Source organism: Harpia harpyja, chromosome 13 (genome assembly GCF_026419915.1).
Source record: "Harpia harpyja isolate bHarHar1 chromosome 13, bHarHar1 primary haplotype, whole genome shotgun sequence".
NCBI classification, from domain to species: Eukaryota; Metazoa; Chordata; class Aves; order Accipitriformes; family Accipitridae; genus Harpia; species Harpia harpyja.
This window is the reverse complement of record NC_068952.1, coordinates 31,952,803-31,978,393: the sequence shown is the minus strand read 5'-3', so window position 1 is coordinate 31,978,393 and position 25,591 is coordinate 31,952,803. Positions and strand designations below refer to the sequence as shown.

Here is a 25,591-nt window from a genome sequence, read left to right as displayed (position 1 = left end):
CTTGAAGGATTAAGGCGGTCAGCAGAATGTGTAAACACCATTTCCAGCTTTTTAAGTTGGTCACTAAAGCATCCTTAAGAGCAGCTTGGGACTCTAGTCCTGCAACACAAAGCCCTCAATCATATGATTCAATGATGGTCAGGGGCTTCTGTTAAAATGTTCTAGTAACTTTGTGCTTCACAGCAGTAAGTCAATTCACTTGCATTTGAGACACGGTGATTGATCATGTGTATGTAACTAGTCCATTGACATACAGAGTGTATTTACTTTAACTGCAAGTTTACCTCAAGTTATGACAATGTAATTATTTAAACTTTGGTGGGTTGACCCTGGCTGGACGCCAGGTGCCCACCAAAGCCGTTCTATCACTCCCCGTCCTCAGCTGGACAGGGGAGAGAAAATATAACAAAGAGCTTGTGGGTCGAGATAAGGACAGGAGAGATCACTCACCAATTACTGTCACGGGCTAAACAGACTCAGCTTGGGGAAAATTAACTCAATTTATTACAAATCAACCAGAGTAGCGTAATGAGAAATAAAACCAAATCTCAGAACACCTTCCCTCCACCCTTCTCTTCTTCCCAGGCACAACTTCACTCCCGGATTCTCTACCAAACCCCCCCAGCAGCACAGGGGGACGGGGATGGGGTTTACGGTCAGTTCATCACACGTTATTTTCTGCCGCTTCATCCTCCTCAGGGGGAGGACTCCTCACACTCTTCCCCTGCTCCAGCGTGGGGTCCCTCCCACAGGAGACAGTCCTCCATGAACTTCTCCAACGTGGGTCCTTCCCACGGGCTGCAGTTCTTCACAAACTGCTCCAGCATGGGTCCTTTCCACGGCGTGCAGTCCTTCAGGAGCACACTGCTCCAGCATGGCTACCCCACGGGGTCACAAGTCCTGCCAGCAAACCTGCTCCTTGGGCTCCTCTCTCCACAGATCCGCAGGTCCTGCCAGGAGCCTGCTCCAGCGCGGGGTTCCCACGGGGTCACAGCCTCCTTCGGGAACCCACCTGCTCCGGCGTGGGGTCCTCCACAGGCTGCAGGTGGATATCTGCTCCACCGTGGACCTCCCTGGGCTGCAGGGGGACAGCCTGCCTCACCATGGTCTTCCCCACGGGCTGCAGGGGAATCTCTGCTCCGGCGCCTGGAGCACCTCCTCCCCTCTTTCTTCACTGACCTTGGTGTCCACAGGGTTGTTTCTCTTACATGTTCTCACTCCTCTCTCCAGCTGCCATTTCTGTCTGTCCCACCTTTTTTTCCCTTCTTAAAAATGTTATCACAGAGGCGTTACCACTATCGCTGATTGGCTCGGCCTTGGCCGGCGGTGGGTCCGTCTCAGAGCCGGCTGGTATGGGCTCTCTCGAACACAGGGGAAGCTTCCAGCAGCTTCTTACAGAAGCCACCCCTGTAACCCCCCCGGCTACCAAAACCTTGCCACACAAAGCCAATACATAAACACAGGTGTAGTTATTCAGAAATTATAATGTGACTGCAGCAGTTATCTGACCAGGCCCTGTTCATTGTACACACTGATGGCTTTCTACATTCTACAGCTTCTGACACTGAAAAGAAGAATATGCAAAGTTTGTGAAAATTTTGGGGAAGATACTGCTTTACTGGAAAGGGGAGCATGTGCTGATATAAAAAAGACTCTTGGATTTTTCACATTAATTTTATATCTTTTAAAGGAAAGAACTAGGAGAGTGGAAAATTGTCTCCTCACTGTTTTCTTAAACATAAAAAAATCCCCAAACCTTAAAGGTTTTTTCCTAGTTTTGTGGTTGTTGTTGTTGGTTGTTTATTTTGTTTGGTTGGGTTTTTTTGTTTGTTTGGTAGGTTGGTTTTTGGCCCTTTAACCACCTGCAAGGAAGTCGTTCACTAAGGAAGTCTAAACCTGTTCAAGGAGCAATGTAGGGGAAAAACTAACTAGCTGATTACCCACCTCACTGTCTTGGCAGGGCCAGGCTGATGCCTTTTCATAAGTTCAGAGCTGGAAATGCAAGAAAGTTATTTGAATAAAATAACAAATAAATCACTTTATCTAAATAAGTTATGGGTTATCATAAAGGTATTGTTTCTTACAGAGTTTGAGGAAAAAATTAGAATATCCTGTAAAAAACCCTCAATAACCATATCAATTCTGTTCCACATTTTTCACATTTTATTGAATTTAATTTTGTCTTTAGAAAGCCTTAAATTTTAGAAGTTTGTACTGCATAATACATTGACAGCAAAGCTGTGTGTTTGCAGTACTGGGTTAAAATACTAGCGTATTCATAGAGATATGGTCTTCACCGATAAAATATTTCTCAAAACAAGGGCGCAGTTTGACGTGCATTTCAGTAGTAGCAGTGGCAGGTTAAGCAGTTTATATTCTTCTCTCTGTGCCTACCCCTGCGCTACCTCATCTGTTATGCCAGCATTGTGGGTTTTGTAACCAAGTCGTGAACTGAGTGGGGAAAACAGACCTGCCTTTAAAAAAAGAAAGAAAAAAAAAAGTTTTTGACAAGTTATTTTTTGTTGACCCAATTCCCCACTCCTGTTCCCTTGTGCTGAAAAGACAGCAGGGACGCGAGAAGTAACGGCAATAAGTAGCCTGGTGCAGGATCTGCTTAAAGTTGCTGGTTGCCTGAACAAAGCCTGACTATACTTGAAAATAGGTAATTTTGGCCTTTGAAAGAGCATTAGAAAATGAGTACAGAAAAGTATTTAGAAGAACATGCACATCAAAAACTATTGTATGAGAGCAGAATGTCTTTTCCTAAGCATATTTGTTTTGACTTTCATGCAGGTCTCCGCCACGATGAAATATTCTTATATTTAGGACAATTAAGAATTTATTTCCCCTTGTAAAATAAATCTGGATAAGAGTTGGTTAGAGTAAATTTGTGTGATGACATTTTCTACCCATCCAATTTTCATAAATTTACGTATCACTTGGCTGAGCCTGTAATGCAGCATTTCTAATGGGTTTTTAGAGAAGAAAGGCAGACCAGAAAGGTTAAATGTTTGGAAGAGTTGTGTAGCTGCCCTTAAGCTATTAACAGAATTTAGATGTAGAATTTCAGCAGAAGGGGGCAAAAGAAAAGTGTGATTGATGCAGACAGAAATAATCTGTGGAAAATGGTCAGAAAATTATATTCATTTTACCTAACCTTTTCTCATTAAAGGTGAAAAGAAAATCAATTCCTTAGCTTTCAAGATCTCTGCAGTTCTATGGAAAATGCAAAACCCCACTTCAGAGAGATCTTTGAAATCTCATTCTGTATCTGATGAAAAGCATGTTTTGGGACCCCCCACTTTCAAAATGTTCCATGAAAGAAGAACCACGGTGCTGGGATCACACTTTCACTTTAGTCTTGACTTTCTTTTAACCTAAGATTTAACATTAAATATAACTGAAATAAAAAGCCTCTTTTGAGAGGAAATGTTTACATCTGAAACTACTGAAATGGGATGCTTCAAGAGTAGTAGAACTCTCCCATCCCTTTTTGCTTGGGGGGGGGGGGGGGGGAAGGAAGCAAAAAAACCCTCAAATTTGTCAAATTTTCAGTTTGAGCCAGTGTTTCAGTTTAAGTGGCTGCACTTTCTGGGAAATTGGAGGAACCATGAAAGAATGGTTCTGTAAAAAAAAAAAAATTTCAAGAAGCTCTACTGAGTATTTATTGGGAGAAAACAAGATTACTGAAAATTACTGACATTAAACGTTATTCAGTGGAACTCCATTGTCCTTTACGTCAGTGCTATACAGCCACTTGGCCTGGAGCCCACCTCTCCTGCCTTTCTGCCCATCATCTGTGTTTAAAAATGCAGCTTTGAGATCAGCTCCTCAAATAAGCTTTGTATCACTCTGGCCTTCACCGTGTGTGCTCCTAGCCCCAGTTAAGCAGCGTACCTTGCATTAGAGGTGTTGGCGTTGTCAGCCACCGGCTGACCCCTGTACCAGGCTGCGGGTCCAACCAGGCTGCCTGCTCGCATGCGGCGGTCTTCCCTGTCCTGCACAGTTGTAATTAATTTTGGCCTGTGGATTTCGTGCTTTGGTGGAAAGTGCACCGTGAAGTCCAGCATAAAAGAAACAAAAGGGAAAATAACATAGCGCTTGAAAATGTTGTTTTGAGTAAAATGCTGATGCATAAAACTGTCATCATTAAACAACAATGAATAAAAGATCTGAGTCCTGAAAAGTCAGCTGAAAGCCAAAAAAACTGCAAAAGAACTGCAAATGAAGTATCTGAGCAAAATACATTGCAATGGTTGTAAGAAAAGCTCTTGCTGGATGGCAATGGTGTGCAACAGGCTGTTTTCTGTCTTTTTAAAAGTATGCTTTGAAGAGCGGTGAAATTGTAGTTCAAATAAGGAACACTCAGTCTTCACTATTTCAATGTCTGATTATCTTTTGTGTGTTTTGTTTTTTGTTTTTGTTTTTTAAGATCTTGATGGTTATGGCAAAATCTTTCATCAGCATATGGTATAATGGGCTACCAGTTGGATGATTTACAGTCATCTGAAACATGATACATACTTCTTCTCTTCCTTGTCCATGGTAAGTTTTGTTCCTGTACTTACCTATTAAATACTTGACTGCAGAGAACGAACTAAGTTTGCAGTGACCCACATTGGATGTCATTCCCGTTGTTTTCATATGGACTAGCCTAGAGTTGTTAATTTACTGAATACATAAGAAACAGTTCTTTTTCTTAAGCTGTTTGAGGATGTTTTAAAAACTTAAGTTCAAAAAATAACCATACAAAAATTTTCTCTCTTTTGGATGATCTTAGAGCTGTGCAAAGATCCTGATACACAGCTTGAAATGTTATCTTTCCCTTCAGCCTGAAAGCATCTTCACCTCCCTGTGGAGTGTCTTAGTTCAAATTAGATTGCAGCCAAATGTTCTTTTTGGTATGACACATACCACAACATATTTAAAAACAAAATAACTGTAACTATGTTACAAATATAATTCAAAACACAGGGAAAGAAAAAAATTGGAGAAAATATTTAGAAAGAGGTTTTCAGTTTTATTTTTGCATTGCTTCTATGTTTTGTGCCTACAATTAATCTAATTATAGTATCCCTGAGCAATGTTAAGTATTGTATAAACAGTAATATTAAAAGCAAGGCTCCTCATAGTATAACTGAACTATCACTTCTGATTTACAGTGTCCAGACATGGAATAATGAGATCCAAAGCACTAGTTGTTCATTTGGCTATACGCATTGACAAACCAAATTTGGTTATCAAAATGTTCCACTGACTGCTCTTTAACACAGCAGAAATAGCAGCCCAGTCTGCTATCCAAATATCAGGTTAAGCATTTGAGGTTAAAATCCCCACTGTCTTGCTTTTCTCTTTTTTAAGAGTTTTGACATGGCTCTTACACCGAAGTTTGTTTGTGAATGGTACTGAATCTTCTGGAGTAGTTCCTTAGCCATTGTGTCGTGGTTTAACCCCAGCCAGCAACTAAGCACCATGCAGCCACTCGCTCACTACCCCCCCCCCCCCAGTGGGATCAGGGAGAGAATCGGGAAAAAAAGTAAAACTCATGGGTTTCAAAAAAGAAAGTTTAACACGATAGAAAAAGATGATAATAATAATAATAATAATAATAATAATAATAGAATTGGAATATACAAAACAAGTGATGCACAATGCAATTGCTCACCACTCGCCGACCAATGTCCAGTTAGTTCCCAAGCAGCGATCCACCCCCTGCCAACTCCCCCCAGTTTATATACTGGGCGTGACATCATATAGTGTGGAATATTCCTTTGGCCAGTTTGGGTCAGATGTCCTGGCTGTGTCCCCTCCCAACTTCTTGTGCCCCTCCAGCCTTCTTGCTGGCTGGGCATGAGAAGCTGAAAAATCCTTGACTTAGTCTAAACACTTCTTAGCAACAACTAAAAAAAAACCATCAGTGTGTTATCAACATTCTTCTCATACTAAATCCAAAACACAACACTATACCAGCTACTAGAAGGAAAATTAACTCTATACTGGCAGAAACCAGGACACATTGTTAAAACCTGTCTGTAAATGTTTGTTACCTTAAGTCTGTGTCTAGGGTTCAAGTTAGAAAAGGTGTGACATGCCAGTGTGAGAAGTATCTTTCCTTTTCCATTCCTGTTCCAGATTTCAGAGTCCTTAGAGGTATGCAGAAGTAGTGAGAAGAGCAGAGAGATGCAAGCATTGAATAGAAGAATCAAATTAATGGCATTAGTCAAAGCCATTCTTATGATATGCTTAAGTACTGTAATGAACTAAGACAGAGGCAATACAGTTTCTAGAGGTGTGTTTGCACTTGATAATGGAAAGATGTGTTTAAATACCCCATATAAATGGATAGAGATATTTACCAGCAAAACTGGTTACTATTATTTTTGGTGGAAGTAGGTATTTACACAGTGAAATGGACAGACACATAGCACATCTTTGTCGTCCTTTGGAGGGTATCTTCTGCCTGCCTCTCTGTTACCATTTCAGTTCACTTTGCATTTCAAATTATATGTCTCCCAGGTACTAACCATACAACTCTGAAACCAGGGAGCTAGATAAATAACAAAGAAAACATTGCCTCACTGGCAAATTATTGAGAAAAAAAAAGATATTGTTCGATGGGTTATCTAGCACCTGTTGATTCTGTGAGGCAGTTCCCCGGGTATTCATTGAGTTCTGCATTGTTCCCTAACCAGGCTTTTTATTTGCCGAATTAGCCGATTTGCTTCAAAGACTTGACCTTTTCTTTTCTCCTCTTCCTTATCAGCAATGTGCCATACATTTCTGAGCCTGTTTTTGCATCCTGAATATGCACTGATTCATGATGAAATAAGGCCTTTGTGACAGGCCTGGTGGAAGAACTAACTTCTTTAAACAGAGAAAAGGATGTCTATCCCATATGTGTAAACACTGCAGGATTTTGTCTCCCTTTTCCAGAGGTCTGCTACACCACATTTTACTGCAATTAGTCCCTATATCCACCAGCATGAGAACAGAATCCAGTCCACAGTGTTTCCTTTGTGGCTAAACTAACAACAACAACAACAAAAAATACTGTGATGTCTTAAATTGTTTAAGAAATGCTGTTTTACGTTGCCCTGGCAATTAAAAAAAACCCACTGCTTGCTTTGGCAGTCTTATTTGTCAGAATTGTTTCTCTTTGCAGTCAAACTCTTCAAGCAAAGAGGATGTGTATGTGAAAGGGCATCTTCATCCCCCCCTCACTATTGTATCTGCTCAAGACTCATGTAGGCACTCAGAAGCCCAGTGAGTTCCCCCACTGCTTCTTTCTAACCAGCTTAAAGCTAAGGTGGACATCAGGAAGTAAACTGAATGTCACCACACATGATATGAAACCTAGAGGATTTTCTGCTCTTACTACAGTAGCTTGTGGAATGCTATCTGGAGGCTTAATAAGCCTTACTTGTCAAATTCAAACCCTGCAAGAGAAGAAATGATGTTCAAAACAGTAATATACATTTAGAATTTGTAAAATAATAATGATGATAGTAGTAGTTCTTGTTTGTTCCCAAATCCTATACTCCATTAGCTAGTCCAGGGAAACCTACAACAGAAAGATACGTTAAGATGATGAAGTCAGGCTTTTAGAGGAGATGGTGGGATATGAGAACTTACATGAAAGGGAAATGGAATCTCTTACAAGGCAGGTGTACTGGAAATGCAAAATTTTACATCGGCCTGTAGTTATTGTGTGTCTTCTGTATCTTCATCCTGCATTGGACCAGCTGATAACAATTTTGGCATTTTTTTGTGGCTGGAAAGCAGTCAACTCCACTAAGATAAAAAACAAAAAAAACCCCAAACAACAACAATAAAAAGTGGAAAATCTTTATTGTCTCTCATATGTTGAGAAACTTGATATGGTATTTTAATATTGAAAGGATTCTTTCAAAGATACTGAATATGTAAAGTCAGCACAGAATGACAAAGAAGCTATAAAGAGCAGAAGCCAGGTGCTGTTTAGGAGACATTTATGATAGTTAAGAAGAGAATATGTGAAACATTAAAGGTCAGGATGTCTACAAACAAGATAAATGGTTCAGACCATATGTTAAGTTATAAGAATAATGAAGGAATTTTTAGTACATAATCACATCAACTTACTTGGAAGGCACACTGAAGATAAGTCTAGGAAGCTCAATAAAAAAAGCTGTAGCAGGTATCCCAAAGTCCTAATACCTACCAGCCCTGTTTTCTGTGTGTTATATAGTATAGACAACAACTTGAAGGAACAACATCAGCAACTGCTAGGTAGTGTTACAGTTCTATTACCTGACTTAAAAAAAAAAAAAGCAAGCAAGCAATAAGAAGAAAACATGGAGAAAGTCTAGCCCTGGATCTCAGTTTCTCAACTCAAAACAATGTGTCAAAAACCATGTACTGAAACCTCCTATATCAACACTAAGTAATGGAAAGCTTGCATTTTGGATGTTTCTGCTTCTGAACTCTTGTTTCAGCCTCTCCTTGCCAATGGCTCGTTGCAGTTTACAGATGGTGTTGTAACTGAAGTGGACATTTTAACTGTAAATCATGATTAATAAGTATTAAACCCAATCAATTTTTGTTATTTCCATTGCTTTCTCCTTATTGTTGAAATTCAGGGTTCTCTAGACTGCTACTGATTGTGCTTAGAGCATTGCTCCATCAGAGTTCACACAGATGCATTCAGTGAATCCGGGTCTGTCCTGCCATGCCACTTGCTAGCCGGGCTGTCCGAACACATCACCGACTGCGTTTGGATGCCAGAATAAATGGCATAGTAGGTACACTGAGAGAATCAAAATGAAGCATGCATTATTTATGGAAGTAATCACAATCCTACTGAGATATAGCCTGAACTGAGATGCCTGCAGCTACTAAACAGAAACAAAGGAATTACTGTTAGTGTTTGTCTTCAAAATTTCTGGTTTGGGTGAATTTAAACTAGGTTTTGCATGCTGCCTCAGTACATTCAAATGAAGTAAGAACTCCCCTTTGCCCTTTTACTTTCATTTCCACACACTTCTGTGTACTTCATTTTCAAGCTGATATTGTGATCTAGAAGGACTGCACTGTGTCAAGAGTCTTGAATAAATTATGCCACAGGAGCTTCAAAAGCTACAGAGAAGGTAGCCTCAAAGTTAGGTATTGGTTAAAAGAAGGCTCAGTAACCTAAGAGGCATTGCTGCTGATGTGCTGTCTACTAATGATTTTCTATTAGTAGGGAATCTTGACTAATGACTCTCTGTCAGCGTGTCCTGATTGATGCGCTAGTCAACGGATCGGTGCGTCATTTTATTTCCTCTTAAAGAACGTCCTGCTAATGTGAGTGTGATAGGATTTGGCTTAAATGAACTGCTGCAAGCCACTTCTTTATCTGAATGGAGACAGGAAAATATTTTCACTTTCTTTAGGTCTGAATTTGTGCATAGTTTTCTTCTGAATTCATAAATTATTTGTGCCAAGTAACTACCTCTGTGGGCTTTTTGCATTTAAAAAAAGATAGTAAATGAGTAAAGATGCTTGGAGTGAGAAGAGGCTCTGTGGTAACGTTACTGTTGTGTTTAAATTCTATACTTTTTAACTGCACCAGGCTCTTAAAGAAAGTGCTGGGTTTAAAGCTCCAGCAAACTTGCTTGAAAATATATCCAATGAATTAATATTTAATTTTTAGCCTTTCTACTGTGCTACTGTAAAAAAGCAATGGCAGCCATTTTCTACAAAAGAGTAAGGGCTTGCCAGTTTTATTAGGGTAAAAAAAAGCCACATGCAAATACTAGTAAACTGATTATTTGTTTTTCTCCTTAGAATGTTAATCTAGTTTTTTTCCCTCATTAACAGTTAGTGATATAAGAATATAGTGCTTCAGATCTGTTTGGTTTTCTTATTCTCCTATAAAGGTAAAGCTTCAAAACTGCAAAACCAAGATGCAGTACAGAACTATCCAACCCATTATCAGTTTGACAGGGGAGGATCCTAGAAAGCTGGAAGGGTTTAAATGGCATGCGATCTAGGAGAACCATATCAGTGATCAACTGCCTTTGGTGCCTTAGCAGCACCAGCTTCTCCCTTCAGAGTTAGACCTTATTGAGCTGCTGGAAATTAGTGCTACTAAGTCGGTGAGAGATCTTTTAGAAAGAAGAGGTAGCTTTATTTTAGATAACCCATAACTGAGTTGATTTTACCCATTCATGTTCTCACACTGGCATGGTCACAGCACTGAAATACATGTCCAGGTGATTGGGCCAGCATCACTTGTGTGCAAGTCTGGAGGCCAGGAGATGCCAGCAGTTGCGTCCTCACCACTTCTCTTGGGTTCCTCTTGGTTGGTGGCAACAGATGAGTTTTGGGGAAGCTCTTTTATGATATAGGACCCAACGGTTGCTATATTTTGATCGTTCACCTCAGAATTTTGCTTCTTCAGCCTCTGTAAGTGCTAGGCAAACCCGCTGCCAGGTGTTCTCCTTTCATGTTTCTCAGTGGCTCGGCTGGCAGGAGGAGGCATGTGGCATCGCCACGTGTGGTGTCACCTCTCTTGCCTGCCTACACTTCTGACCTGCACAGCAGCCTGGTTTACAGTGTCATTAATTACACGGTTTTAATTCTGGATACCTAGCTTGAGAAAATATGCTAAATGTTTACTATGCAAATTGAGGACCTTAAAGTTATCTAGGATTAATCAGCCAAAAATGTGCCTAGAAAATGGAGCTTTGTTTCTTTTTAAGAGAAACTAAATATATCTGTCTCTTGTTTGGCGAACGTTGACTGCCGGAGTCAGGTGGTGCTTCCCGTATCCCTGAGAAACTTGAGTGATAACTGCCAGAGTTTCTCACAGAAAGGATTCAATAGGGACTTCTGGAAAAGATAATAATAAAAGAAGTATGCTGCTTAGAGCAATCAGTAATTTTTTCTTTGTTCTTTCATAGTTAGCAGGCAAAGTTCCTTTCTGAATGCTTATTTTTTCGGAGCTTTTGGAGGTTTGTGTTGGAACCAAATATATATGTTGCAACTAGATTTTTATATGAGCATAATTCTGAAATAAACAAGATAATATTGAGATATTTAAAAGCTATGTGCCCCCAACTGTGGGAGAGAAAAGCAGGCCTTTGGTAATCAGAGTAAATAATATTTAAAAAAAAAAGCAGTTTTAAAAAGACTGAATTACATTTTTTTTTCCCCAATCATCTAAATAATTAGAATACTCATGAGTATTTATAAAACCCAGGGACATGTTGGCTGTAAGGCCCTCGGGAGGGCTCTTCCCACTCCAGGCGGGACCATCGCCCATCCGGATGAAGGCAGCCGCGGCTCTGCCCTTGCTGGGGCTGGCTGCCCATCCCCTCCGCTCCTGGTCCCTACTCACGCTGGGGGTTATTCTGTGCCACGAACCCACCTTGGCACCTGGGGAATGTCATGAGGTTTCTGTTGGCCCAAACCTCAAGAGTATAAAGGTCTTTCCAGCTAAAGACTTCTCCATGAGCCACATCAGCACTCCCCCTAATTTACTGTCAGTTGTGTATTTGCCAGTGGGAGGCTTTTTGGCAACCAGCAGGTCACTGATGAAACCATTAAACAATATTGGCCACTGAAATTTACCTGTACAATGAGGTATGAATTAATTTTTCATTTTATTTTGAAGTATTTTCAACATACCAATGTTATTGTATAATTTACCTAAGAGCAGAGAATTGTTATAAGGACATGTGCCCGAATTAAACATAGTAATTTTAAGACTCATTTGAAAAGTAGCTTTGCAAAGCAAAATGCAGAAAACAGGTAAGAATCACTGCAGTTCTGTGACATCCAACTCATCAAATACATATGGTATCTATATCTCTGCTAACTTTGATTATTCTCTCAGCCAGCATCAGCAATAGGAGAAATGGGGGAAAGAGGAAACTGGTAGAAAAGACACAGCTTCTGAAAAGCAATTTACATTTCTCAGCTCAGGGAAACAAAATCTAGGCTTTTGAAAGTACTAATGAAGTGCTTGAGAAGGGGAGGAATGAGATTCATAAGTTTAATTCATGCTGTTACAGCAGGCATCCACAGTTCAATTCTGCATTCATTGCTTTTAGATGAGCTCTATATTAAATCTGAGTAAATTTATTCAGAAATTCAGATAAGACTTTTTTTTTTACTTTTACTTTTGTCAATAAAAGCATCTAGATATTGGCAATTTGTTAGCTCGGATAGAACTATCTCACTGAGATCAGAACTGTTCGTAGAAAACTAGATCAGTGCAGATTTTTATAAGTAGATCAGTCATACTTTCTGATACAATAACTACTGTTTGCAGATAATGTTCACCTTTTCAGACTTTCTGGTTACACTGAAATGCTATTGGATAACCTTCTTTACCAGAAAATTAACAAAGTTGGAGTAAAACGGCATAAAATCCTTGGAACTTTAAGGAGCATCTTTCGTGGAGTTGCTGTTGACAAAAGCAACTTAATCTTTAATATCCTCCTGTGTTAACGTCTGCTTTTCGTAAACCATGTAACACTTCCTTATCAGCTTTCCTCTCATTTTATTTCCCTTTGTATTATACTGCTTTCTACATCTTTACATAAACATGTCTTCTGACTGCATTTTATGTGAATTGAGTGCATTTTACAGTGGTTTGGAGCAACTAATTTGGGCTATGAATTTCTGTGGGTAAGCATTTCTCTTGGCAAATTTTAATTTTTCTGCTAAATTATTTGCTTAAATGCTGCAGTGAATAGATTTGGTATCAAAAGTAGTTCTTTGCCATGCTAATATTAGGGAAGTAATAATTTAGATACATCAGACTACCGATTTTGAATAATTGGTACCACTGGCTTAGTGAGACATGATATTCATTATTGTAAGAATTAATATATGCTGTTATATTTCAGTATTAATTTGCTGTATGTCATTAACTGATGTCTTTTTTTTTGTGTGGTGTATATATATAGGTATGTGTGCACATATATAAAAAGATGAAAGAATAGTTTAAATTATACAGAGACACTTTAAAAAAGAAGTTGTGGGGGGTGGGGGGGAGAGGATCGTCCTCTTATGAGAGATGAGCAAACTTGGAAAGTAATTTCTTTCCTTTAAAATAAAACTTGTATTATTTTTTTAAAATTGCATGCTTTATCTGTGTTCTGAATCCATTTCTGTGCATCTCTTATTACACAGGTCTTTATAATAAAGGTAGGATTCATCTGGTGTCTCAGTTGTCAATGGGGAGAGGCAGGCAACTCCAGAAGGCAATTCCTCTCTTACATCTATCTTAGATACTTATCTTAGAAGGGGATATATTATCCTCTGGAGTTGGCTGTGCATGCAATATTGTTATTTCCTATTTTAAAAACAGGCCAAGATAAGCATGAAGAACTCAATGCTTCCTATAGTTCTTTTTATTTTGTTGGAGCTATAGCAATTGCCTCTCTGGACCAGCTGCACTTGTTCAAGTGTATTCTACATTTTAAGTACCCAAAGGCTCTCTCAAAATGATAGAAACTTTCAGGCTGGAAAATACAGTACTTTACCACTGTGATTATGTAGCACAGTAAAAAAAAAAAGTCTTCAATTATACTAGCATTTAATTCAAATTGGTGGTGTTCTCCCAATCTTTTGTTTGCTTGGTGGTTCGACATTCACAGAAATAACACACTTGCTGTGTTGCATTCTACCTGCTGCCTTTTTATATATATAAGCAGATTGTTACATTTATGAAAACTAGGAGTTTGTTTGCGATAAAAATAAGATCAGGAGAAGCGAGACTTTTTGAACCATTTTCTACTTTTTCTATTTGTTACTGGAAAAGAGTAATGTCTATCAATAATATTCATTTAACTAGTTTGTGCAATATAATTTCTCTTATGTTGAATCCTGTGATACCTCTTCTCTAGAAAATTTTGTCCATCTTATTATTTTATTGTTGGTTTTTTACTATTTTTTCTGTTTTGGACAAGCTCGGGTTGCTTGTTGCCTTTCATGTTGCCTATACTAACTGAAACTAATAAAAATCTTTGCCTCTGTTAGATTCTTTTGCCTTACACAGGATCAACTATAAAAATACAGTGATGCTTCAGTGTTGTGTCAAACTAGAGTCTTGCCTACGTTTACTCACTACAATAGCTTTTCCAAATATTTTTCAGTTATAGTGTCTTTGCCATGTCCTCTCTTTGGCAAGAGCTTTGCCGCTTTAACATGTTTACTCATCTGTAGTTTTCCATGGATTAGACAGTCGTCATTTCCTCTCCTAAGTGAAACGGGTGTTGTGGTGCTCTGTTAAATAGTCAGTGTTTCACCACAGTAATGTGGGCATTTTAGTGGTGTGGAAATTATTTCCCATTGGAGAATATATGGCTTTATTCAGGACTTAATACTTACAGTCCGAGTTTCATCTTCAGCCAAGTGAAGTTAATGGCTTGACTCTGCATTATACAAGACCTTCTTGTATAGTGCTAATTAATCAATGCCATGTATTAAAGCTGAAACCTTTTGGATAAGAAATAACAGCCAGGTTTCAACCATTTATACTAATAAAAGACAATGTGCCATTTGGGGTTATCCTGACCAGATTTCAGCTTGTATTACATCTTGCGTAATAACCTTCTTGCTACATTTCAATTATATAGTCTGCCGTTCTTTAATTCTTCCTCTAAGCTGTTTTGTTGCTTGGCACAGTTGAGCAGCTGCTGTGTTCCCTCCTCCAGGTGGCTTTGCTTCAAATGCCTGGAAAAAAATTATTCCACTTAGAAATAGGTAACACCGCAGTAACATATAGGAGGTATTTAAAATATCTCATGGTCCACTTTTTCCTGCCTGAAAGATTGTTGATATTTTGGCTTTACTACATTAGAAGAAGGAGAGAGCATTTTTCATGTTAGGAAAATCATTTAATTGCTTTATAGGCTGCCCAGCTACGTAGCTATCAAAGAGCAACTGAAGGCTTTTGAGAGAGGATTTGTGGGTGTGATTAAACTCAGGGGAGAGAAAGGAAGTGAAGGATCTGCCTCAAAGTGGTGAATCCTGTGAGAATTAAGGCATCAAACAACCTTTCCAACAGGAGCCTGAAGCAACACATTAGCATCTACAGCAGGTGATGCCAATGAGTCTGAAAAGCTCAGATTAAATGAATGCAGGTGTTGGTGTTAGAAAATCAGGTCTCTAAAGAATAGTGCTAGTTACTATCAAGGGATTGTTCTTGCCAAAAGAAGTTTGGAGGTAATTTAAATTACAGTGCAACTCAACTTTTTGTTGACTCCAAGCAAGGTCATAAAATAGTCATGCATATGATTTAGTTCTGAGTGTGTCAGCTATGGAGCAGGAATACTCTTAGATTTCTTTTGTTTGGAAAATTTGCATACTTGAACTGATTCAAGCACAAGCTCACCACATTTGTTAAAGATCTAGTACAAATTTTTAAAACCAGAAGAACTAGAGCCTAACTGAGGAGAAACGATCCAAAATACATTTCTTTTTTTTAATGAGAAGTTTGCCAGTTGTCTATCCTATGCACAATAAGGAAGAACAGCTCTTTCAAATAAATCAATAAATAGAAACCTTGGAGTGTATGTAGAGGGCACTATTTAAATCCTTTTCAAGTATATTAACATTGTGAATAAGCAAGATGGGTTATTCTTAAAAAAAAGGAAAAAAAGTGTTTTTGTAAGATGTAGGAACTTCTTGTCCATTGCGTTTGGGTGTAATCTAGTTGGATGAGAGACAGAGAACCTTTGGCCATTTTTAAAGGGGTATGGCTTTGGGAAGGGGTGACTTCATTTCTGTGTTTAGAATGGACATAGTGATTCCACGTGTTGTCCAGTGCTTCCAGTCTTCTGTGGGTGACACAGATGAGAGAAAGAAGGAGCTTTTAACTCCGATGCTATCCATGGGAGGGCTGCATGCATCCTCTGCCATTATGTATGTCTGTAATCTTAAGCCACTCATAAGATAAGGGCTAATTCAGCTGTTCCTGAAGAGTCATTGTTATTTCAGAGGATAAATAATGCTGTCATATTATCATCACTTCACTGAGTATTATGAGACTGCTAACATTGACATCCCCTCTATTTGGTTAGTTTAAAGAAAGCTATAAACCTTGCTTGTAAACCGTGTTTTGCACAGCTGCTTTTATACCACATTTCTGTGAGCCGTATCATTGTTGACAGAGTTTTTGATTACGTTTGACTTTTATTTTTGCTCCCAGTGTTCTATGAACTTTGGATTGAATTCCTGATTATAAGGTGTCTGATTACTGATAAGCTCCTAACTATTCGAAAAACTGAAATAAAGCTCTTTTACTTTTCTTCTGCCTCTCATCTCCCTTTCCTTAAATTAGTCGTGTAGCAGAAGAAAGCCAAAGGAAGACACCAATATTCATGTGCAAAGAAATTCGTCATAATCTGGTTATGCTGTTGCTAAGAATGCTTTAACTTGTTGAAGGTAAGTGATACAATGCACTTAAAAAGCTACCTGCGCTCCGTCTGAACTAAATTATTGGGATAATTGGATACTTCTCAAACCTGATGGACTATATAACTACATTATTTTTTCAAATACTTTCATTAATCCTTAAGGTTTCAGTTTCCTGATGTGATAGGTGAAAAATCAACGAAGTGGAGAAATGTTTTTGTAATGGCATGATTAGCCATCCCAGCCAGGAACAGCACCAAACCACCAGACTGGAGAAGGGCTTGCTCCGCACGGAAGCTGAACATGCTCCCCTTTCCCTCCTCCCCTGTGTCTGATCCCCAGGCAGCATAGATGCCACTAATTTCCAGCAATATTTTGCCCATCCCCACCAGTTCTTAGGAACTGGGAGATTCCAGGAAGCTTTTGAAAACTGAGGTTTTTGTAAGTTTCATAAACTCATAACGTTTTCCAGCATCCCAAAATAAGGTTAAATTCTGTGAATACTTTTTTTCCCCCACTAACTAAATCCCTGCTGCTTTTCCAAGAAATTAATTTAAAAACTATGTTGTTTTTCCAAAAGGGGAATTTTGTGTTATGCGAATTAGAAACAATAAACCATCACCCTTCCCCCTCATTTAATATGGGTGGGGATTCCAGTGTAACTAACCCATTGTCCATGACTAGCTGTTAACAGTGTGGGTCTTCATGTGCCACCCAGTTTATGTGAGGAATTGCACTAAGCATAAGAAGAGCTTCAAAGTTTCTCTACTGTGGCAAAAGAATTTTGCTCCCAAATATATGAGCATCTGTTGACTGTAACCCACTTCATTTCTGCAGAGATCATACTCCCCTGATTCAACTGAGAGGACAGTGGGTGCTGTGCCTCGGCACGAGCTCATTAGAAAAAGCCTGTCCTTGCTTCAGAGGGTCTCAAGGTGGAGGAAAATAGAAGGGACAGGCATTCGGGGAAACAAAAGGCAAGGATAAAACAAGGCTGGCCATCTTGAAACTGTAGTTGCGCAGCAGTAGCTAACATTGAGGTTTCAAAGGGAAGCCCCATGGCAGAGTGTCATTTTATGACTTTAGGACTTGCTGCTGTTCAGACATGACATAGTGCAGTTAAGAAAATTACAAGTTAGAGAAGCAGACTTTTCCAGGAGGTTACTTCACTTCTGTGATATCCACAGAAAGTTTGTCAGAGCTCTTTTGCAGTCTCTTAAAGTTCTGCAGATCCCTGAGATCTGGGGAAACACGTGTCTCGTGTTCTACCGTGATGAGTGGTAAACTAGCGTTATGTCTGTGTTATCTCTGCAGTTGTGGGGCTTGTCCTCTACTTATGGAGTATATAGATAAATTAAAATTCATAATACAGGAAAAGAGTAGGTGAGGTTAGTTTAAGACATCTGTGACACAGTGAGAAAAGACCAGCAAGTCAGGTTAGTAGCTAGTTTGTGTGCTTTTACACATTTTAGAGATATAAAGAAAATAGAGCAGAAATCAGGAATAATTGGGGGAGGGGGGCGGAGGGGCTTTGCAAAGAGAGGAAAAAAAAGTGCATATGTAGTTTGAAATAAAATATCTTTTGTTTGGAAGTTGGAAAGTTTCTGCTATTCAAGGCCTTCTGCTACTTGCCTCTCAGGGTGGGAGTGCTTCTTTGGAAATCTCTTCCTTAGAAAGTAGGTCAAGCAGCTTCCGTCACCGTGGTGTTTTGTTTATGAGGGAAAGGGGAAAATGAAAAGAATTTACTAGCAATACTTGAGAACTGTCGCCATCTATTCCTTGATGGAATGCAGATGACAGTAAGTGGCATGTTAGGGTATAGGTTAAATTACGAGTATTAATTAGCTGTCTGAGCTCTCTGTTTATTGTTTTTCCTTCTGTGAGTCTATTCTAGATGCATCTTATGGGTCATACAAAGTATTATCAAAGCAGTTTACTGTATATGTATTTACTTAGCTCTGTTTTATAATGTACTTGTTCAAATGTGCAAACGGCTCTGATTAACTGCTTGGTTAATCTGGCCCAGAGTGGTGGTGTTTGTGTCAACTTTTTTGTACTTCAACATGGAGATTTTATCATTCAATATAATCTGAAAAAGTATGTGGACTAATATTGACTGATACAGGAGTGATTTTCAGGACTTTAAACAGATGAGAAACTGGAGGTATATCGAACTTATGATCTGTAAATTCATCAAATTTAGATTGAGTGGAATGTGGAGATATTTTTTATTAATGCAGCTATTCAGCTTTTTCTTTAGTAAAAGTCTGTAAATGTGTTCCTTATAATTTGGTTTTTGAGCCATGTCTAGTCTGATCCAGGATAATGATCTTTTTAGTAGTGTCAGGAGAGCAGTTATTAACCTTAGTAAGGTGTTTTGGACTGTCTTAGTCAGTTGAAAATCAGTTTGGATGTAACCTTTATTTCTGGAAATGAACTCTTCTCGTATTGCTTGCAGAAGGAATTACAGTGATGTGTAGTAGAAGGTGCAATACAATATAACATCTAGCATTTGCTTGTGTCTGCATGCACTGGAATCTCTGCCCGTCCCAGCACTAGCAAAATGAAAGCTGTTGGTTTCACCATGCATCGGCTATGATGCTGACATGGCTGGTTATCTTTCCTCAGCCCACCGTCTCCTTGCTTTTCTTCTGAGGGCAGGGTCAGCTGCCTGCTGGTGTGCCTGCCCAAAATCTGATCCCGGGCTGCAGTGGCAGGTACAGCTCTGTCACTCAGGAGGGGTAGGATGGAAAGCCAGTCCTGAGCTGTGCAATGCCAGTGTAGCTTAATGCAGCGCTCCAACAAAAGAGGTTAAATGGTGCCTCGAAGGCATGATTTGTGACCTTCTGCATGGAGAGCCTGGACTGTGTCTCCCAGGCACTGGCATGTGTAGTGCAGAGGGGACGTTGTCCAGACTTGGCACTGCATTGCAGTGCAGCTCCCGTCCCCCTCTTTGCCAGCAACGCCTGATTGCTTGTGTCCCTCGCTCCTCTGTTCATTCAGAGGCCTCCCTTGTCGATGGGGAAGGGGCAAAATTTTCAGTGGTAACAGCGGAGTAGTTACTTCAAGTATTGTCTGTAAGCTCTGATTGGCTTTGGTTTTGTTTCCTATTTGTATTTAGCAATTTGGCAAAATAGTGGTTAAATTGATGTCCAGATGATGTTTGCAGTGAGCTTCAATACAAATAGAAATTTGCTCTTTTTTTTTAAATGGAGCTCTTCAATATTTAGTCAGTTCTGTAGGAGGGCATGGATATGCTCCGATGACTTGGTTAAGTCTCTGTTTTATCTGTGTCTGCTTTTATATAGGCCTTTTCGGTCACGACCGGCACTTGTTCTTGCTTGTGAAAGAGATTGCAGGATGTGTTTTTCTCCCTGTTTACTGATGGATTTATTTATGGATTCAAAACCGATTATTGCTTTGTTTGCTGCCACCAGTTGTTTTTCAAACTGTTTTGGCTTTTATTGAGGTGCTGGTGCTGTTCTGGGGTAGGGTTTTTTTGTTTTGTTTTTCTCTCACTGTCATTATCCTTGAAAGAGAATAATGAAGACCAACCCTCATTAAACGGAAGAGTAATTTTTACACAAGACCAAATGTTATAAACTATGTATAAATGTGGTTTAGGAGTTAGAAGGGAAGCTCTTAATCATTAGGGCAGTTGGACTATGCAGCAGCTCTGAAATATAAATAATGAATTTGATAAATATATTAAATGGATCATATGACCCTTTGCTATTGAGCACCTTGGTATCTGAAGCTCACCTTGGTAGATCCATACATACACAATCAGTGGTTCACAGAAACAGGGTGGCTTTTAGAAGTGTAACTGATTCAGTAATTTATCAGAGACCAGTGGGACATGGTGGCATAGCAACATAACAGGACTGATTCATTGTCAGCTAAGTCTAATCGGGTCTGAAGAACGGCGTTGTTTATCCATATGGGATCCCCCTTAAAACAAGCAAATGCAGAACTTCCTAGCTCCAGCTCTTTTACAGAGCAGCTACTGGCATAAGGAAAAGCAGAATAGATAGTGTGGTACTTCGAACTGAGTCTTTTTCTACAGACTGTCAGGGCTCAGTAATCTAATCTGTTGTACTGATGATAACTGATGGAGTTAAGCACCACAGGGTAGGGCCAAAAAGGAAGTTATAAACAGAAGTCTCGCAGCACTGGGGAAGTATATTGAAATCATCCTTCTGAATGGTGTGCATCACAACTGCTGGAGTGACAGAAATGGCTTGCAATGCTTCAGCACTTGAAAGGTATGTTACGAGAGTCTTAGCACAAAAAACCAAACAGATCTAGATGTTAAAAAGCAAGATGTTAAAATATATTAAAAAATGCCTTTTCTTACAGCTTTGAAGCACTCTTGCATCTGACAAAAACCTTCATGGGATTGACAAGTATCGCCCTCCTGCTCGTGCCTACCCTTTCTTGTGCAGACAGTTCCCCTTCTCCTCAGCTAATCCTGCACTTAATCATGAAGCCGAATGCACTGATGAAATTGTTCTCTTTCTCTTTAGTTTTTGACTGTGCCCTGTATTGAAGTCCTCCCCCCTCCCCAGTTATTTTCTCAGACTCTGGAACATTTAAGACTCATTTTTAACCTGAAGTCTCTGTTCTCCCAGTTAAGATTTGTCAGCTTTCAGAACTCTAGCCACTCCTACAGCCATGGCAAAAGATAATTCCTGTGTAGTGTGAGACTGCCAGTTGAATGCGATCCATAAAGGCAATTCATTAATTTACTCATTAGCTTTTCTTTCATCCTGATGAGGCACAAATTATTCCCTCTGCCTTTGCTATGTTCTTTTTCACATCTGGAGGCTGTACTTGCATGCCCTGAGGTTACTTTATGGCAGCTCTCTCTTTCCTGGCAGGTCAGGCACTGCAGAGGTTACCCTCAGTAAGTTTGCAGAGGATGCCAAGTTGGGAGGGAGGGTTGATCTGCTCGAGGGTAGGGAGGCTCTACAGAGGGATCTGGACAGGCTGGATCGATGGGCTGAGGCCAACTGTATGAAGTTCAACAAGGCCAAGTGCTGGGTCCTTCACTCGGGGCACAACAACCCCATGCAGCGCTACAGGCTTGGGGAAGAGTGGCTGGAAAGCTGCCCGGCAGAAAAGGACCTGGGGATATTGGTCAATAGCTGGCTGAACATGAGCCGGCAGTGTGCCCAGGTGGCCAAGAAGGCCAATAGCATCCTGGCTTGTACCAGAAATAGTGTGGCCAGCAGGAGCAGGGAAGTGATTGTCCCCCCGTACTTGGCACGGTACGCTGCACCTCGAATACTGTGTTCAGTTTTGGGCCCCTCACTACAAGAAAGACATTGAGGTGCTGGAGCGTGTCCAGAGAAGGGCAACAAAGCTGGTGAAGGGCCTGGAGCACAAGTCTGATGAGGAGGGAACTGGGGTTCTTTAGCCTGGAGAAAAGGAGGCTGAGGGGAGACCTTATCGCTCTCTACAACTACCTGAAAGGAGGTTGTAGCGAGGTGGGTGCTGGTCTCTTCTCCCAAATAACAAGCAATAGGATTGGCCTCAAGTTGCACCAGGGGAGGTTTAGATTGGATATTAAGAAAAATTTCCTCACCGAAAGGGTTGTCAAGCATTGGAACAGGCTGCCCAGGGAAGTGGTTGAGTCACCACCCATGGAGGTATTTAAAAGACGTGTAGATGTGGTGCTTAGGGACACGGTTTAGTGGTGGACTTGGCAGTGCTAGGTTAACGGTTGGACTCAATGATCTTAAAGGTCTTTTCCAACCTAAATGATTCTATGATTTTGTGATTGTTCCTCCTGCCCTCTGCCAGATCCCAGGACGGTGGGTCTGTCCCCCCTTGGCCCAGGTAGGTGGGAGAAATGCTGTGTCCCAAGGACCGGCGTGAACAGCCGCCTGGAGCCTGCTTCTCAGGACCCCGTCCCAACCTTTCCTCTCAGCTGCAAGATTTTGGGCCCTGCTGTGCAGGTCCAAGAGGTCTGTGCAACCTGTGGCTCAGATGCGTGTTGTTTGATCCTTTCTTCAAGGAGCCCAAAGCCTTGAATCAAGTTTCTCAATCACTGTTTCCTACCAAACCTGGTGAAACAAGTGAGGATTTTTGTGGGGGAAAAGGTGGGGATGTTGTGTGCACTAGCAGTGACTGAAACCAGCGAAAGCTTTTCCAATTAGGTTTTTCCTTCTTTTTTTAATTTTTTTTTTTTAATACTATGGTGTTGAAGAAGCTGAGGTGCTCTTAGCTGCAGTGGTGGAAGCATTACAGTTTCATGTGCTGCAAAATCAAGAACAGTATGTTGTTGATCTTAAAGCTTAAAGTTCCTATTCTCTAAAGTTTTAAAATGTCATTGGTACAACAATTTGCTAAACTCTGCTAAGCACTGCTTTACAGAGCTGTGACATTTTGCATTATAAAATACTTCTTGAAGCAAGGGGGTTATTTATTATCTCATCCCTCTAGGCTGATAGCCAGTGCAGAGGTTGTCACTCAAGAGACAGATTACAGTACGTAACAAAAATTATTTAAATTGTTTCAGATGTATTTGAGCAAGAGATACAAAATATGCTAACATTAATTTGTGATCTTGAAATTAAAACCAGATTTGTTTTCAAATAAAATTGGTGCATTACAGAAGATTCACATTTCAGAATATCTGATCATAATAATAGGATACAATAATAGTTTCATTTTTCTCATCTGAAAGGTAAATTAATATTTAGGCACACAAGTAAAAGTGGTCTTGATCTCTTTTTTTTTTTTAATCCTATCCTAGAAGCACTGGGTCTACAGAAATTTTCTGTACTCTGCAAATGCAACTTTTTTTTTGTCTGCAACTTGACACAGTCTAATTTTAACACTGAAATGCTAATAGGATTTTCAGGGGAATAATTCATACACTTCTATTGCTTATGTCACTGTCAAAAAGGAAAGAAATTTGCCAGACCTGGGTAGTTGTTAAAAGGCAGCGTAAGCTTGAACAACTTTGTGAGGGGCGCACACGTCCTTCATGGCACAGAACCTTGCCCGCCGGTTGAGAATTGAGGACGTCCTTCAGGTTTCAGTTTCTGGCTTTCTTTTTGGTTTTGGCAGCAATGGATGATATTGCTGAACTTTCCTTTGAATGCTCACAGCACTTTCTGTGAAATCATTTTCTCATGCTTGGCCTGTTTAGGAGCATACCTGAGCCATGAGCGGGCTGAGAGACCCCCCTGACCCTATTAATGTGCTGTAGAACAATTTGTCTACTAGGATAGATTTGCCTGACCCAGTGAAATGATTGTGTTAGTTTTAAGTTGTGCTTTGCTCTTGTTTTTAATATAACTTCACAGTTTTGGGGCATAATCTGGCTATTTCCCTACTGTGACTTTCTCTCTGAATTTCAGCGGAACTGCTTGTGTATTTAAAATAAAACATGTGCCTAAGTGCTCTGGTGGCCAGGGGCCAGAGCACTCAACATGTTGCAGGCCAGAGCCCTAAGTGCGTGCTTCTTTAATGTATAGTCTTCTCTAGCCCACGATAAATCAGTATTAACTCTGTAGGAGGTGTCACAGTACTGTGAGGATTTGGTAAACAAGTCACTACGTGGAGGGTAGCTCAGGCTCCTAGTAATACAAATGCAATAGAAGCAACGCCTGTGGTGTAATGCTTTTTTAAGTTGTTGTCAAGTGAGGTGCTTTTTGTGGCTAATGAATTGGTCAGTTAATTTTCTCATCACCGCGTTCAAACTTGTTCCTGCTGTTGAACACTGCTCTCATCTTTTCACACGTTGTTGAAGATGGCATTAACTTAACCTTCTTTCCTGTTATAAGGGCTTTAAACGCCTTCACACTAATACTGAATAAATGGAATTTGTGGTTTAATCTGCACATAAAGTACATTATTGCTGCTGAGGAAGCAGAGGGAGGCAGGTAGGAGATCTCCATTCTCAGTCTTTCATTCCTGTTAGACCACAGAGGCATTTCAGGGTCCTTATCAGCAAAGCAGTTTATATGGTTTTTTTCCATGCTAATAGTGACATAAAGTGTGATATAGTTCAGATGTGCATTTTGGCAAGTATTATTTGGTAACTAAGTCTTCAACATGTAATTTTATGCATATTCTATTTTTCTATCAATTTCTGTGAGGGAACTTTTTCACTTTGGGGGATAATTGAAAGACATCCATTTTATTTATTTTTTAAATGACTTTCATTTGAATAAAAATCTGGGTTATTTTGCTTGAGATAAGATACTTAGAGACAGAAGATAAGAAAGGGGAAGGGTGATGTTAACTGTTGTATGGTTGAATTTTGTTTATTGATCACTGAACTCTGGGTAGCTGGTTCTGTTGCTTAGTTGTCTGGTCTACTCTTGTTCCGCTTTTATTTTTCTTTGGGGTTTTTTTTTTTTCAGTCAGCTAGTTTTACATAAATTGTTACACAGCATACTGAAGAGGATTTTTTGAACGGTTGGTTTCCAGAGGATATTTCTTCCCTTATGCTTGCCAATGCTGGCCTGTTTCAAATCCAACTGGGCTGAACAAGTTAGTTCCAGCGCTCAGGAATCTTGGGGGGAACATTTAAAGTGGTACTCAAGCAAAATTCAGGAATTGTGTTTACTGAGTCAGTAAAGCATGGAAAAGGGGCAAGAGGCTTTCCAGTCTCCTGCGGGGAATCTCTTGGCTTGGTGACAGGAGATGAAATTATGGGTGTAGGACAAAAATAAAATGGAGTGTATGGAGCTAGTAAAGCTTAAAAATATGAAAGCCAAAACATATAAACAAAGGGCTGGAAGTGGGGCAGGCATAGGGTTGGGAGTTGCAGAATGCAACATGGCAGAGAGCCACAGTTTTGGGGATTTTCTCAAAAAAAAACTCAACCAAAAAAAACCCATAAAAACCCAACCAAACAAGACAAAATCCTGCAATCTCAACTGTGGTGATGGAGAGGTATAAGTAATACTGAAAATAACACTAGCAATTCAGAGTGGTTGCAGTGGGTTCTCTGTATCACAGCTGGGTTTTGTTCGGGGGGGGGGGGCTATTTCCCCCCCTTCCACAATGACAGTTCAGTCCTCAAGTGAACTTCCATATGGTCGTTTTGGTTTCCTAAACTTGCCTTGGCTACTGTAGCTGATAGATGATCCTGCCGGGTGGTACTGCTGTCTGCCAGCTAGCGTGAAGTGGCTCAACACTGTTTATTCCCCTACCTATTGCAGTTGTTTATTTCCAGGCAAGT

At 40.0% G+C, this 25,591-nt stretch overlaps 1 protein-coding gene across 1 annotated transcript in view; it reads left to right on the top strand.

The window, feature by feature from the left end:
* Nucleotides 1-25,591, top strand: part of CHRM3 (cholinergic receptor muscarinic 3) — a 289,836-nt gene that overhangs the window by 84,192 nt on the left and 180,053 nt on the right. The window contains exon 2 of the mRNA XM_052805705.1: nt 4,433-4,545. The gene's annotated coding sequence lies outside the window, so the exon portion shown is untranslated. The remainder of the gene's footprint in view (nt 1-4,432; nt 4,546-25,591) is intronic.